This window comes from Mustela nivalis, assembly GCF_964662115.1.
Source record: "Mustela nivalis genome assembly, chromosome: 2".
Lineage (NCBI taxonomy): Eukaryota > Metazoa > Chordata > Mammalia > Carnivora > Mustelidae > Mustela > Mustela nivalis.
In genome coordinates this window covers 174,054,900-174,071,116 of record NC_139021.1, presented here as the reverse complement: position 1 = coordinate 174,071,116, position 16,217 = coordinate 174,054,900, and the positions used below count along the sequence as shown (strand labels likewise).

At 47.9% G+C, this 16,217-nt stretch overlaps 1 long non-coding RNA gene across 1 annotated transcript; it reads left to right on the top strand.

Moving 5' to 3' along the window:
* Window positions 1–422: 422 nt before the first annotated feature.
* Window positions 423–10,629, top strand: LOC309858876. Its single transcript, XR_014308401.1, has 3 exons — window positions 423–4,532; window positions 7,960–8,164; window positions 10,443–10,629. It is a non-coding gene; the product is annotated as an uncharacterized lncRNA (long non-coding RNA).
* Window positions 10,630–16,217: the final 5,588 nt, after the last annotated feature.

The following is a 16,217-nucleotide window of genomic DNA, read 5'->3' as shown; positions in this document are numbered from 1 at the left end:
AAAGCTTCCATTCTGCGCTGCAGAGGTGTACCACAGTCGCTCTAACCCAGGACCATAAGTGGTATCCCACATCCTGTCCCCACAAAGTCAGCGAGTGATTAGACATTGAGATTTCCACTAACACTGTCCCAGTAGAGCCCCCTCCCTCCTCATCTGTGCTTGTCAGAGCCAGCAGCATCAGAGTGGCCTCCACTTCATGTCCACTTTCCAAATCTCTCTGGCTGGATAAATAGAAGTCACACCCAGAATCCTAGCTGCAAGGGATTCTGGGAGATGTAGTTTTCCAATTTCTGGCTTCTGTAGTTTGGAAGGGACACCAAGAGGCAGAATGAATGTGGAGCACCAATCCACCGTGCCCATCATGATGGCTTATTTTTATTTTCTTTTAGAGTTATTTTTCTTTTTTTGTATTAATCTTTTTTTTTTAATTACATGCTCGCCATCAAAGATAACAATAGAGAAATGAAGTAAAAATGAAAGTACCCTGCCCCAATGCCATTTCTCAAAGGCGATCACTGTTCACAGTTTGGTTTCTGCTCATTTGGGTGGTGGTTTGAGGCAGGGGCATTGTACTACATAGTGCTCTGAGATTTGTTTTGTCACTTGAACTTAGATCCTGGATATCTTGACAGGGAAAGGACATATGATTCTAACTCGTGCTTTACAAAGAGCTGCCAAGCATCCCATCAGAGAGGTACCCTAGTGATGGACATTAAAGTTGTCTCTAATTGTTCCCTATTATACATAATTCAAAAGGGTCAGCTGTTCAAGCATTTGGAAAGGTCCGTTTTCCAGAGGTGATAAAACAACCATATTTTGGAGCTGTGTCTTCCTAATCACCACACAGTCAGGGGATTGAGTTCAGCTGTCCAGAATTTAAGACTCAGGAAAATTGGCTTAAGCCCTGAAAATTTTTGACTCAGCAGACACTGATGGAGTCTCAGTTGTAAGCAAGAGGGGTTCACAAATACGCTTCCCTCCCCATTCTTATCCCCAAGGGGCCTGCTCTCTGCCAGGACCACACAGGTCTATGCACACAGCTGGTTAGTACCTGGTTCAGGGGTATGAGACACAGAGGGGTAGAAGAGCTGGAAAGAGGGCATGGTGCTGACCTCAATGGGTAGTCAAGTTGAGAGTGCCAGAAAGCCAATATTAAGAATCCTCCACTGCGTGAGTATCAGGGGGTCAGAAGGAAGCCTGGGTCACACATCATCTGCTGGGTCCCCAGATGGCCAACCAGGACATGTGACATCCCTTGGCAAAGTGGGCCCAGCTGCTATAGATCACGTCTGTTTCCTCTGTAGTTGTTTTTAAATCCTTCACTTCAGCTCATCTCTACGTGCTAGGCCTCTACCAGCATCTCAGTCAATCCCAGCCCAAGCCTATATACACAGAGACCTCAGCAATAAGGTCACAGTGGGTATGTGCTGCTCTGTCCATCACATCCATCACTGTTTCTCTCCCCAGCAGATGAGAGAATATGCCCTCCTCCATTCTCTGCTCTGAAATCTGGCCAGAATTGCTTTTTATCCTCCCCACAATATATCCCCCTTCCTAGACCAACTGTTGATTTTAAGGATGGACATCTGATGCAGCTGTGATCAAGGAAAAGTAAATCCCAGTACTTGTACAAAATCTGTGGTGAAAATTATCCTTTCTCTGAAGATCTGAAACTGAGGCATGCTGCTGCTCTAAGGGGAAGGCTGAAGCCTGAAGCTTCTGAGGGTCATTCTGTGAACCCAAGGAAGGCAGATTAGAGAGGTAAAGTAATGACTTCCAAGACATTAGTAGAGCCTGGATCAAGCATCACCTGAAGGCAGACTTCTCTTTAGACTTCTAAATTACATTAGCTATTATATCTACTTTGTTGACTGAACCAGTTTAAACTGTAGTTTTTTGTCATTTGCATCAAACAGAGTTTGGACACTTTTTTACAGATCACCCAACAGGGGCATTTCCTTTCTTTCACCTCTAAAAACAACTGATATGCAATGTCTGCCCTGCATCCAGTTGCTGCCCTAGAAAAGCACTCCTGCTGGCCTCTCACTGAGAACTATTTGAATGTGTGTCCTAGAAAGTTAACTCAACTGACTTAGACGAAAAAGAATCATTTTGACAGGAAAAGCGGGAAGAATTAAAACAAGGGTCTCCTAGCACTTCAAGATTCAATTTCTCTCCTTGGCCTCTGGGTTCATTCCTCAAATCTGTTTTCTCTAAGAGCCTGGAACAACGCTAACCTCAGCTCTGGGTTCAAACATATATAATTACTCTCCAAGAGGTAAAGGTTTACTCCTCCAGCTGAAAGTATAAAAATCCTCCAGAGCTCTGGTTAGCCCAACATGGGGCACATGTACATCTTGGGTCAATCAGTGCAGCCAGCAGAATGAGGGATGATGACTGGCCCAGCTTTCTTTTTTGTTTGTTTAATTGTTTGGTTTTTGTTTTGTTTTTTTTTTGGCGGGGGAGGGGGGAGGCAGGATCTACTGGCCTGACCCTAGACCCAGTTCATTGTACAGAAGAAAGTATGGTTCCGTGAAAAAAGGGAGCAGAGTTAAGAAAGAAGATGCTGACAAGTCGTGATAAAAATGTCCATGAAACCTCAGCGTTTTGTGCAAACCCATTGATAATGGGTGCAAAAGAGATTTTGCAAACCCATTTGTAAAATGGGTTTTGTTCAAAGCTCATGGTCATTTGCCAACAGAGTCACTGACAGAGCTGAGAGGCCAGGCGGTGGGGTGACTGAGCAGGGACTTAAAGGGAGGCATGGCAGTTTGCAACTAGGATTGTGACCTAGGGCGAGTCACAACCTGCCAAGTTCAGCCCTAGAAGGAATAAACGATGTCACGTGCCTCTCACAATGACTAAGGCTTTAGTACCTTCCTCCCAGCATGTAGAATCATTGGGGAAGAAAAATTCAAAAGCCTAACTGTGAAAGTTTTTCCTAAAGATGTCCTTAGCAGGAAACTTCAAAATGAAGTCTGAGCAGGAGCCCAAATGTTCAAGGGTATGAGGGGTAGGGAGGGAACTGATGCCAAATCAGCCTCGAGCTGAAAAAGTTCCAAGATATAATCCGTAAGAAAGAAATGCCAAAGGAAGGAAGTGAAGGAAATGTGTGTTCGGGTGGGCACTTTTTCCCTGCTCAAGCCACTGTTATGCACCCAATGGGCATCCACTATGGTCTGGCGCCCGGTCGTGTGGATTGCCACATTGCCTCTTCAGTTACTTTCATCATGCTAAGAGGCGTGGACTCTTCTTGAGTGAAACCAAAACCATCCAACTTTCAGTGTTATTAAGTAGCAAGACAGAGATGGGCCGGTTGACTTTGCAAGGCCCCACCAACAATCTAGCTGTGGCTTCCCGACAGCAATCTCTTTCCAATCCCAACACCCTTTCTAACCTGAGCATCCCTCCACTGCCTCTTTCCACCAGTGAGCCCAACGGGGGGTGGAAAATACCCTCCTCGACTTGGCTGCCAGGGAGGGAGTCTGGGGCCGGGTGAGCCATGAGGGAAACACCCACCCACAGCGCAGCCCTGGGAAGGGTCCGCCGTGCTTCTCAGCCCCAGCCCGCTGACTCCGGCCCCCTCACTCACCCGGCCCCATAAGGCGGCCCACTGCCTGGCAGAGTGAAAGAGAAGTCCACGATGTGCAGAACATCAACACAAGATCAGCCCAACCCAGGAGATGGCAGCTAGCAACTCACAAGCTGGTCCTGGTCCATCAGCCCCAAGTCAGAGCTGCTGGTGCTAGGCCAAGATTACAAAGGACAGGCCTTTTTTGGCCCAGAGAGGCTCCAGGGCACAGCCCAGAGCACAGAGGGTTTATCACACCTGGCCCAGAGGAAGTTCCCCCTTCACAGGCCAAGCACTTCCGGTCAGGGAGGGGGCGGTCCTCATGTCACAGCTGCAGGCACTCAGGAAGCATGGGGAGCACCTTGGCTGCTTCTTTTGCTCCCAGGAGCTGTGGGGGCCCAAGAGCAGTGGCACAAAATCAACGGGAGTGGGTTGTCAGGGCTGTGCCCCTGCTCTTGAACTCTCTCCCCACCCTCTCCCTTTAATGAAAGGCAAGTCTTCTGATTAATTTCTGGTTTCCTGTCATTGTTCCTGACTTGTCATCCATCTCAAGGTGTGCCAGGATGCTTTACATTTCCTTGGAATAGCCTGCCTAGGCCTGCTGACTCGGCAATCCTATTAGCAGGATTTTTTTTTTTTTTCATTGTGTTTGTGAAATGAAATAAAATAAAAGGTGCTGTCTCCAGAGAATTCTTCCTGCCCCATTTCTCTGCACGTCATCAAGTTCTGGGGAGATCCTGAGGTCTTCGGGGGGAGGGGAGGTGACCGTGCTTCTCTACTTTGGTGTCCAGGAGGCCTGGGAGGAGGCATTGCTGGTCTAGCCAGATGCAGGCAGATCCAAGTCCTGCCGGCCTTTGCCGTGCCCAGAATCGTGGGGAGGGGCGTGGAAGCGATCCTTGAGGCCACACCACGTCCAGAAGTCATGCCACTGAAATGCTGAGAGGCTGGCAGAAGCTCCAAGGTAGGAAGGTGGGCTCCTAGTTCTCAAACAAATATTTCAAGCTCCGTCTGAGGCTCACTCTCCTCATTTGCCAAGTGGACAGAACAATTCCTGCCTCATAAGGCAGCCAGGGGGGATTAAATGAAATCTCAAACGTATAATGCTTTGGCACAAAGCCCAGTGCAGAGATGGCATCAAACAACTATTCTGGTCGTTCCTTTTTTGGCTTGACATATTCCAGAGTGCTGTATATTAGAACATGGCTCCTGGTGGCTCGGGGAGAGCCAGGGGCCTTTTCTGGTGGGGGAAGGGGGCAAGTGGATATTAAAGGTTTGGGAAAGGCTCCAAGAGCCTGAAGCACGCATAGGATTAATGAGTGGAGTGGGCAGTAAGCTGCTGAACCTGCTCCCAGGATGTGCTCTATGGCAGAGAAGCAAGAGGGAGAGGTTTTCCAGGACCAATAGGTGGGGAGAATTCGAGAACACTTCTCTCGGTCACAGAACTCAGCCTTGCACTCGCCACACTCCATGTGAAGAGTCTTGTGCTAGAGTGTACAGTAAGTCTGTTCTTAGCTGGTGTTCTTTGTGGCTGTCTTCTCCGCCGTGGTGAGCATGGGCTGTGTGCAAAACAAAGGGCTCCTTGATTCCTGTTTGAGAGAGAGACAGAGAAAGAGAAAGGAGAGTAAGTTCTCTGGTGAAATGTTTGGAACAGTTTAAAGCAATTTTCACAGGAAAGAAAATACTCCTACAAACTCCCGCTTGGGTGGAAATCTCGGTCCAATCCTGCGATAGAATATTACATAGTCAGTAAAAAGGCTTTGCATTTGAAAAGGTTGTAAAAAGAGCAGAGTACACAGTTGCACATACTGTGTGAGCGAAGCTATATTAAAATCCATTTTTAAATTTGGAAAATGAAAATACACCTTACCTTTAGGCAATGGCTGATGAAAGCTTTTCTCGTCTTCTTCCTACTTCTCTGTGCTTTTCTAATTTTTCAAACAGCATGTATCTTTATAATAATGATGACGACAAGGGGAAGTAGGAGGAGGAGGAGATACAGAACTTTTAAAGACCTCTCAAGCCTCCATGTATTGTGAGGTCCCATTTAATATCGCACTTTCACTCCCCTGGGACACCAGGAAGTCACTGGGGAGTGTGGGGAGAGAGAAAACAGCACCGGGTGACAGGGGTATGAGCATCAGACATGAATCTACAACTGCAGGGACCCAGTTCCGAGGGCGCCGACCATGTAGGTGATTACACATCCTCGTGGTGACTGCCTTAGCACGTCCAGTGCCAGAAACAGAGAAGGTCCATGAGGCCGGTGGCTTTCCAAAGGCAATCTCCTACAGAAGCTGGTATGCAAAACAAGTCACAAAGAAGCCAGGCAACTTCTTGTGAGAGAGTGAGGAGGCGGCTTCACCCATCCCCCTCCGTCCCCCACATCCCCACCCTCAGTCCTTGTTTTGATCTCTGTGCCTAGAAAAGAAACACCGCTAGAAAACCTCATGTTCAACTGGCCCGTAATGTGGAGAACAGAGGAGGTGATGGTGGGGGAAGAGGGGGTTCTATTTCTAAGCAATTAGTAAATACATTTTTTTAAAGATTTTTGTCCATTTATTTGACAGACAGAGATCACAAGTAGGCAGAGGCAGAGAAAGAGGAGGGAGAAGGCGCCCTGCTGAGCAGAGAGCCCCATACGGGGCTCGATCCCAGGACCCTGAGATCATGACCTGAGCCGAAGGCAGAGGCTTTAACCCCCTGAGCCACCTGGCACCCCAGTAAATACATTTTGCTGAAAGTTCATATCCCTTTGAATAGCTCCATCCAGCTCTGTTTTAGAAACAAACAATAAGGCTGTTTTTACCAATATGTCCTCTGGGAAGGGTATAGAGTTCGATCTAGGAAAACATTTAAGTCTTTGACATATCTAGTGGCTATGCAGACCCCGCAGTTTATGAGACCGAATAGAAGCGTGATTACTAGCAGCTGATTCGGGCTTACAGTAAGTTGTAAGTTGTCTGCTCCTGGGGAGTTCTGTGCTTGGTTTTGGGGCCGGTGCGCAGAAATACTCTGATTTGTTTCTGCCTAGTTGTCTGCTGGAAGAACAGATTGTCACGAGTTCTAGTTGTTTTTTGGCCCACGTAAGTCTGTGCGTTTCGAGTACTTGTTTGCAAAAATGATCTAAAATATTAAAGGCGTGGGTCTTTTCTGTGTTCTGATCATTTAACCTGACATAGTACCTTGGTGAGGTCTAGGTCCCGGTGAATGGGGAGCTCTCAGCGGCTTTCAAACACATCTGCCTCTCAGTCTGTGTAGCCACTGGAGGCCTGAGCGGTCCCTTTCCTCTGTCTCCAAAGAGGGGAAACCAGAAGCTGCAGGTAGCATTTGTAAAACATGCTGGTGTGAGTGAGTGTGTCTGCGGGCAGGTGTGCTCAAAGGGTCTCTGGGACTGCGTTTCTGGACAGCCATGTGCTGGGGGGAGGAGCCAAAGAAAGGGTCCGCAGAGGTGCCAAACTTTCCTGTTCCCAAAGGCAGCAAGCACCTCCACTGGGACCGACAGCCCAGACGGTAAGGACAGGCTCTGGAGGAAGACTGCCCCCCCCACCCCCACCCAGCTACTTGCTGGGTGACCTTGGGCTAGACCTCCCGCCTTCTTGAAGCTGAACGCTCACCTGGAAAATGGCAATAATCACAGCGGCTTGTTAGGAAGGCTTTTTACATAATCTCATTGGCTTTGTGATTATGTAAGAAAATGTTTTCAGAATTACTTACAAATTATATAGAGATGAAATAACATGAGATCTGGGGTTTGCTTTAAAATAATTCAGCAAAAACAAAGTGGAGGGTGAGTCCATGTGCATCGGTTTCCAGAACAGGCGAAACTCGTCTAGGGTGATAAAAATAAGATTGAGAATTGAAATGAAAATGAAATGAATAAAAAGAAATGAAAAATAACAAGTGGAAAAGAGCAGCAGAGAACTTTCTGGAGTACTGAAAATATGCTGTAACTTGATTTGAGTGATGATTACATGGGCGTAATATTTGGCAAAACACATCGGCCAACAAATGGTTCAGAAAAAGTGTGTGTGTGTGTGTGTGTATGTTGTATAATAAAGCAAATGTGGTAATTTGTTGCCATTTGGGGATCTCTTTGAAGAGAATGTGGATATTCTTCCTATTTTTCTTTTGCAACTTTCTGTATGAAATTATTTTACAACATATTTAAAAACTCATCAAACTTCACACGTAAGATCTGTGCATTTACTGTATATACATTATACACCAAATAAGAGTTACAAATCATATGTAAAAAAATCTTGATAAATGTCAAATCTGAGTAAGGTGTATAGAGGTTGGTTATATTATTCTTTGTACTTTTTGTGCCTATTTGGCTATTTTTATAAAGCAAAAAGAAAAAAATTAAACATTAAAAATGACCCAAACAGCCGTCAAGTTCCCGGCCCTGGGCGCAGCACCGGTGGCGTCCCGCTCTGAGAATGGCCCATGAGAGCCACCCTGCACCGTCCCTCTTGGGTGATCTGGAAACATGCAGACGTTGTACGCTGACGCGGGCATTGTCTGTGACCGTGCTTGACGAGATACGCCCTGCAAACTGGTTTTCTCCGTCCCTCGTCCCTCGGCTAAATCAAGGTAAAGCACAGAGCCAGAAGGTACTGGAGATTCTTATCTTCTCCCAGCTCCCGCTCACAGTGAACGCCTTTGCCTGGCTGTCTTCCTCCCTCAGAGGCATGTAAATACCTTGTTAGACAAGCAGGAACCACTCTGGTTCTCATTTCATTTTTGCAAGGTAAACACTTGCCGTGGCCAAGACAAAGGGAAAAAGTGAGGGCCGCTGACCTTTGTGAACCAGACGCATCTCTTAAGAAAGCCTCCGTTTTTATGAGGGTGGCAGTTGCCTGCTCCCAAGGGCTCCGAGGGAAGACGGACCCAGGAGACTCGGGTACCGTTCCCAGCTGTATCACTGGTGATCTATGTGACCTTGGGTAAGTCACCTCCTTCTTCACTGGCTTCTTTCCTCCCTCTGCAAATGAGGGTTTGAAGTTAAGGAGCTCATGGATACGTGCCAGCTTTGCAATTCTTTAAAATAAACATCGAGCCTCCGGGTCAGGGAACAAGCCTTCTGTGCTTCCAGGGCCCGGGTAGGAGACAACTAAGGACGCAGATAGGACAGAGACTACAGGAAAGATACTGGATATGACCAAATCTCCCCAAGTTTTCAGAGACCCTGAGAATCTAGATTTTTCTGTCCTATCTCCTGATTTTTAAATAATAGTAATGAATTCAAATTTTGCTTTTATAAATTCCATGTAAGCCTAACAAAAATATTTGAGGTTTTCCATTTTTTTGTTTGTTTTTTTTAAGATTTTATTTATTTATTTGACAGAGAGACAGCAAGAGAGGGAACACAACCAGGGGGAGTGGGAGAGGGAGAAGCAGGCTTCCCACAGAGCAGAAAGCCCAATGAGGGGCTCGATCCCAGGACCCTGGGATCGTGACTTGAGCTGAAGGCAGATACCCAATGACTGAGCCACCCAGGTGTCCCTAACAAAAATATTTGTGAACAGAATTAAGTCCCTGGGCTGGCAGAATGGGCCTTTGGTGTGGCGTCATAGCTTCTTGGTGGGGGCAGGGGAATGGGGCTGGATCTTTGGCTCCAATCTTTCCAACATTAGGGTCGTGGCTGCCTAAGTCTCAGAGCTCATCTCCTCAAGACTGAAGGTAAATGTTAATGACACATATTTCCTGCACTTTTTACCAGTACCTTTTTACAGTAAAATATTTATTTTATATCTACCAGTGGTCATACACATGCACATCCACACACTAAACTGAAACAAAACATTCACAAAATAAAACTTGCCCCTCCTACAAGCAGAGCCCTCGGATATTTTCTATTCCATTTTTGAAAATTTTGATGACAGCCCGTTAAACTGACTTCATGGGTCTTGTTGGGAAAACATTAAGGTCCACATTTACTAAATCTCATTTAATTCTCCTCCTTACCTTATGAGATAGGAATTATTATTATGCCCATTTTACAGAACAGAAAAATGAATCCGAATTTCACATACTAGATCTGATCTTCTTTCTTCTATTCTTTCAATCCAGAAAGACAAGAATGAGATGGATTAGAGGACTCCAAAGGGCAAGGTCAGAAAGGAAAAGTTCAGAGGCAAAGCATTCCAGGAGCACCTTGGGGAGATAGATAAGTAAAGCAGAAGTAAGCATGGTGGGGCATGCAATTTAGAGGCTCTGTTCTGTCTACCCTATGTTCTGTGTGGCTCCTTGTGCCACGGATAAGTGGTTTCTTCCAGGAGGGGCCAAGATCATCACCTGGAGGTTCCTGCAGACTCAAAGGGGGTGACAAGGTCGCTAATGCCTAGGTCACTTTTATGAACTTGGACTTCCAGCTTCAGACTTGTAGGGGTAGGTGGTTGGTTGGTGGTTGCAGTGGGAGAGAGAATGGGTAGCATTCAAACCTGGACCATGTGACCATCAAGACTGGTCTGGGAAACCTCACCACTCAACTCTACTACCTCCCAGTCCATTACGAATAAACTGACAGAAGTTCCATGTGTTCTCCGGAGGCATGGTCAGAGAGGACAAGAGACTCATGGGATGTCAACGGGGAAGATTTGGGGTTTTTTCTTAATTTATTTCCTAGAGTTAGAGCATGCGCGTGAGTGAGGGGAGCAGCAGGGGGAGAGGGAGAAGCAGACTCCCCACTGAGCATGGAGCCCAACTCAGGCCTCCCTCCCAAGACCCCGAGATCGTGACCTGAACTGCACTCAAACAGTGAACTAACTGAGTCACCCAGGCACCCCAGAGATTTGGTTTCTTAAGATGAACTTGGCTCCCTGCTTGACCAGTCAGCGGAGCCTAATGCTACTTTCTCTGTTCAACACAGCAATCTGGGTGGGAGCAGGTGACCCAGCCACACCCTGGCCGACCTGGCCCAGTCCAGCACACTCTGCACCGCCTGGTTGGCCTTCGCTGGCAGCACATCTGGGCTACTGAGTCTAGGACGGCTGAGTCTATCCCCAGCAGCTGTTTGTCTATTTCCTTCGTGTCTGGTACTTCCAGATGCCTCGAGAGAGGTGTCTTGAGTGTCTTGTAGATAAAGTCCAGACACAATGATTCTTGACATTGTTGGGTGTTAGGTGGCTTTCTGTCTTCTCCAAGGTGTACGGTACAAGCACCATTGCTAGGTCGTATTTAAAGCTGGAGAATCTCAGATTAGCATCTCCAAAGTCAATTAGGAAGGCAATTTCTTCCCTTGATTTGTATTTGTATATTATTAATGAACTACAAGGTCTCCTCATGCAATAAATTAGCCTACGTAACTGGGGAGTGGAGTACAAATATTTTCCCCCCTTAATGGCCCCAAACATTTATCTCACAAGCAGAAAACTATATACAAGCGCAGGGAGGGCTCCCCGTTCCGGCAGCTGAGGAAGCACACAGAAGCAGCTCTGATAAATATTGATGCTTGTTTATCCAAATGTCACAGACCATCCTGGCAAGCTGCCACCCTCTGCCACCCTTGTCTGCCATAACTGACAGCACTTATTATGCAAGGAGGAGATACAGGAACCCAACGGCCTTTGCTGAACAATGTACAACTTTTGTTTCCGAACACATGCACAAACGCATGCACTCACGCACGCGGGCACGCACGCACACACGTAGAGAAACCAGCTGTCCTGACCTACAGGTGTTAGGAAGGGGACCCGAAAGCCTATGTCCTATCTTTCATTGAAGGGCAGACGTGTACACTCCTGTGTACAGAGAGAAGGGCCACCGGAGATCTGGGCCTCCCTGCAGTAAATCGTTCAAGGGCGTGTGAACGCTACCCCCAAGGGCTGCTTTGTCACAAAATCAGTGCCAGTAAGAAAGGAGCTGTGCTACCTGTGAGTCCCAGAGCATTAGCATGGAAATGTTTATAATCACCGAGCTGCTAAGTCACCATTGAGTTCCTGAGCACCTACCAAGTCCAAGGCAGTGCGAACAATACCCGTCATTGAGTCCCACTCATCTATTTCATTTTTTAAAGGTATTTATTTATTTATTTATTTTCCTCCTGTGCATGAATGGTGGGGGATGGGAGGGGGAGAGCAGAGGGCGAGGAGCAGAGGTGGAGGGAGAGGGAAAGGGAGAAAGAAAGGGAGAGAATCTGGGGTGTGTGGGTGGCTCAGTTGTTCAACCGTCTGCCTTCGGCTCAGGTCATGATCCCAGGGAGATCGAGTCCCCCATCGGGCTCCTTCCTCGGCGAGGAGCCTGCTTCTCCCTCTTCCTGCCGCTCCCTCTGCTTGTGCTCTGTCTCTCTCTCTCTCTGTCTCAAATAAAAAATAAAATCTTAAAAAGAAGAAAAAAAGGAAGGAAGAAAGAAAGGGAGAGAATCCCAAGCAGACTCTGTGCTGAGCAGGATCCCAAACACTGAGATCAGAACCTGAGCCAGAACCAAGAGCTGAATCCTTAACCGACTGAGCCAACCGGGCACCCGCCGCCCCCAATCTATTTCTAAGCAACATGGTTCAGCTTTAGAATGTTTGAGGACTAAAGTGTAGTCGAAAATTAATAAGGGCCATGTATTCATTCCTTTAATAAATATTGATCGAATGCTTTGCACGTGAATGCCGGGTGCTAGGCACACAACAAACACGGGGAGAGACCCTGTGCCTCGAGAAGCACAGCATCCAGGGGGCGGACAGACAGAGAGCGAGGGGGAGCGAGGCACTCTAAAGCTGCCGTGAGAGAGAGAAGCATCCAGGCTCCCGGGACTTGCAAGGAGTGGCCCATGGCGAGTGGTCAAGAGAGGATCCTGGGGAGAAGCCACGGGCTCCCTACTCACGTCCTCTGCTTTTCCCAACATGATTGCTGCTCCGGGGGTGAGAAACTCACTCCTCCAGGGGGCCCGTTCTGGAGGACTGGCGGACGCCCAATGGGAGAATCCCAGGTAGGCGTCTCCCCACACCCCCGATTCCCTCTTCTCCCTCTAGAGACGAGATGAAAGAAAACGAATTGGTTCCTGCTTTCAGCATTTTCTTTCTTATAGAATCTCCTGTTTCTTGTCTGTCTGGGCTCCTTTACCCTGCGAGCTCCTTGATACACTCTAGATGATGCGGACACCGAGACCTCTGGGGGCCCTCAAGGGGGCCAGGGAGGCCGGAGTCTCTGACCACACTCTGGGGAGACCTGCACGGGGTCAGAGACATGGTGGGAACCTCATGCAGCCTCTGGCCCCCGCAAACAGCAAAGAACTAGAGCATCACTGCCTGATGTCGCCATCCACATGAGTCCGTGGGTCCGCGTGTGTACGCAGATCTCTCATTTACAGTTGACGGGTTTCTAGCTAGATGGCATAATAAGTATCTGCACGCAGGGTTCTCTTCGCCTGGAAGATCGCCCGCCTCCCCACCCCCATCAGCTTCCCCTGGTTAACCACCCACTCACCCTTCAGATCTCTGGAAATGTGCCTCCCCTGGAGAAGCCTTTCCCTGACCCCTCAGGCTAACTGCCTGAGTTATTCACTGTCACGGGCCAGGTCCTTTTCCTCCATGACCTTGGCATAGTCTGCAATGGCTCTGGCTTGATGTCCAACCCCTAGGATGCACTCAACTAATTCTCTCTGGGTCGTGAATGAAGGTCAAAGAATGGGAATCTCCGCAGACCCCATTTCTCCAGACTCCACACTCCTGCCTGGCTTGGACTTCTGTTTGGTCTGAAGCTTTGCTGTGGGGATCAAAAGCCTTGTGAGCAAAGTCCTTCAACCTCCAAATCCCTCCTGTGCGACTTGGCCCAAAGGAGCCTTTCCAAGGCAACATGAGAAAAATAATAAACAGGAATTTTAAAAAATTGAGATTTGAGTCCAAAACAAACCAAATAGTTTACTAATAGTAGCACACATTTGTTGTTTCAGGAGAAGACTACAATAGATAAAAATCAATAATGCTTTTGTTCCAGAAGATTAACCTCATGTTTCAAGCAGGAAGAGAATCTAATGGACAGCTTTTCTCCCGCTCCCTTCCCCCCACCCCAATAATATGATGTGGTTACGCCAGAGAAAGGGGTTTGAGGAAACAGAAGGTTGAAGGCTCAGAACATTGTCTAAATGTAGAAAGGAAGATCTGGAAAGAAGGTCAGAATCTCTCTGACCTATCAAGTTGGTGGATGGATGGAAGTTGTCTGTCCTTCACACTGTCTTTGGCATTCAAATAAAAACCTCCCAGGGTATTGGCCAGCAGCCCCCTTACCCTCAAACGAGGGCCCCTGAAACACAGGATCTCACCCCTGGGCAAGAGTTGATTTGGACCCGGGCTGAGAGATTCTGTCCCTGCCATTTAGAATCAAGCTACGGAGACACATGTTGGTGCATCAGATGCTTCAAATGTGCTCCGAGGACAGGTCAGGTTGACAGGGATGGTTTTGGCCACACGCATGGAGAACCAGAGAGAGCCAGTCTGCAGGCTGAGAGAGAAGATGACAGGAGTGGAGAGAGAGTCCCTCTACTCCCGCCTTTCTGCATCCTGGTCCTCCATCCTCATGAGGCCAGCCTGAACTTCCTGTCCTCGGAACCCACAATAGCCCCCATGTCCTCCTGACAGGTGCCCTCTCTCCACCATTCCTGTTGCCAAACTTAGCCCGAGTGTATTTCTGTCCTCCATGTGTCCGTTTCCTGTGGCTGCCATCACACATTACCACAAGCCTGGGAGCCAGAAGTTTGGAAAGGTGTCAGCAGAGCCACACTCCCTCCAAGCCTCGAAGGGAGAATCTTTGCTTCCTTCAGCTTCTGGTGGCTCCTGACATTCTGTGCCTTGTGGCTGTGTCCCTTCAACCTCTGCTTCCACCTTTCCAGGGCCTTCTTCCCTTCTCCCTGCATCTTCTCCCCTAGGGACAATTGTCATTGGATTTGGGGCACACTTGTTTAATCCAGGATGACTTCATCCCAAGATCCTTAACTTAATTGCACCTGCAAAATCCCTTTTTCTAAATGTGGTCACGTTTTTGGCACTGGGGATTACGACTTGGACATATTTTTGTGTGGGGGGGTCACCACTCACCTCACCCTACCTTGTAACGTGCTGAACTCTAGGCCAAGTTTACTAGATATTCCTGATGAGCTGTGCAAAGTGTGGGTGACCAGCGGATACACAGCACACAACACAGACTCTTTGTAGAGCCTCAAGGATACATACGCAAATAAAAAGCAAGTTCCCTTTTTTGTGTGTGAAAAGTGTTTCATGACATTTTGGTTTTGAAAATCTGGAGTTGGAGTTAAGCCTTAGTCCATCATGTCTGAAATGACTGTCTTCTTTAGCCTCTTTTTGGACCTTTATTAATGATAATATAATTACACGGTTACTGTCGTGAATCGAGCACATGTTATGTACCAGGCTCTGTACTTGGCTCTTCATGAGGAATCACACTGAATCCTCACCGTGGTGTTCTGAGGGCAGAATTGTTACTCCCAGAACTCATACCCAAGTTGGTCTGGGATCAAGTTGACGTTTTTCCCTATTAAGGTGACACTTTGGGCAGTCCGGCCCATTTGAGGGCTGTGGATATCAGAAGGATGAGGACAGACCTAGACTGTGCCAAGCGGTGTTTGCTGCTTCCTATTTGTCGTCTCATTTGATCTTTGTAGCTCCTCTGTGAGACAGAGGGTACAGAAATGAGATGAAGGCTGCTCGTGCTTAGCCGGGGTCTCCGGCAAACATAACCTGCTGAGTCAGTGGGACAACATATTCTTTTTTTTTTTTTAAAGATTTTATTTATTTATTTGACAGAGAGAAATTACAAGTACACTGAGAGGCAGGCAGAGAGAGAGAGAAGGAAGCAGGCTCCCCGCCGAGCAGAGAGCCCGATGCGGGACTCGATCCCAGGAACCTGAGATCATGACCTGAGCCGAAGGCAGCAGCTTAACCCACTGAGCCACCCAGGCGCCCCGGGACAACATATTCTTGCAGGTTAGGGCCAAGGGCCATGAGCCTCTACAGATCTGTTCAGAATAATTTCCAGAAATAAGACACAGGTAGCACCAGAGGGGCAGGTATAAACATAAGGTCAGAAAGTACCTCCTGGGGGCGCCTGGGTGGCTCAGTGGTTTGGGCTGCTGCCTTTGGCTCGGGTCATGATCTCAGGGTCCTGGGATCGAGCCCCGCATCGGGCTCCCTGCTCCGCAGGAAGCCTGCTTCCCTCTCTCTCTCTCTCTGCCTGCCTCTCTGCCTACTTGTGATCTCCGTCTTTCAAATAAATAAATAAAATTAAAAAAAAAAAAGAAAGAAAAGAAAGTACCTCCTGAATTAGAATCTGTTTTTAATCCCCCTAAGATTTTATTCATCCATCTGAAAGAGAGAGGGAGAGAGAGAGACTGAGCATGAGCAGGGAGAGGGAGAGAAACACTCCCCACTGAGCAGGGAGCCTGACCCGGGGCTCGATCCCAGGATCCTGGGACCATGACCTGAGCTGAAGGCAGACACTTAACCGGCTGAGGTGTCCAGGCGCCCCTAGAATCTCTTCTTGCTTGCAAAGTCACTAATATCACTTCCTCAGCTATTGGTCTGGCTGGGAAGTGCCAAGAGGAGGCTTCTCTTGGCACATGTTTCGTCTTCCCAATTTTCCGCCCCAATCCCAGGAAAGGATTTCCTTTCCAAAGCGTCACCCTAGACTCAGAGTTTCTGTC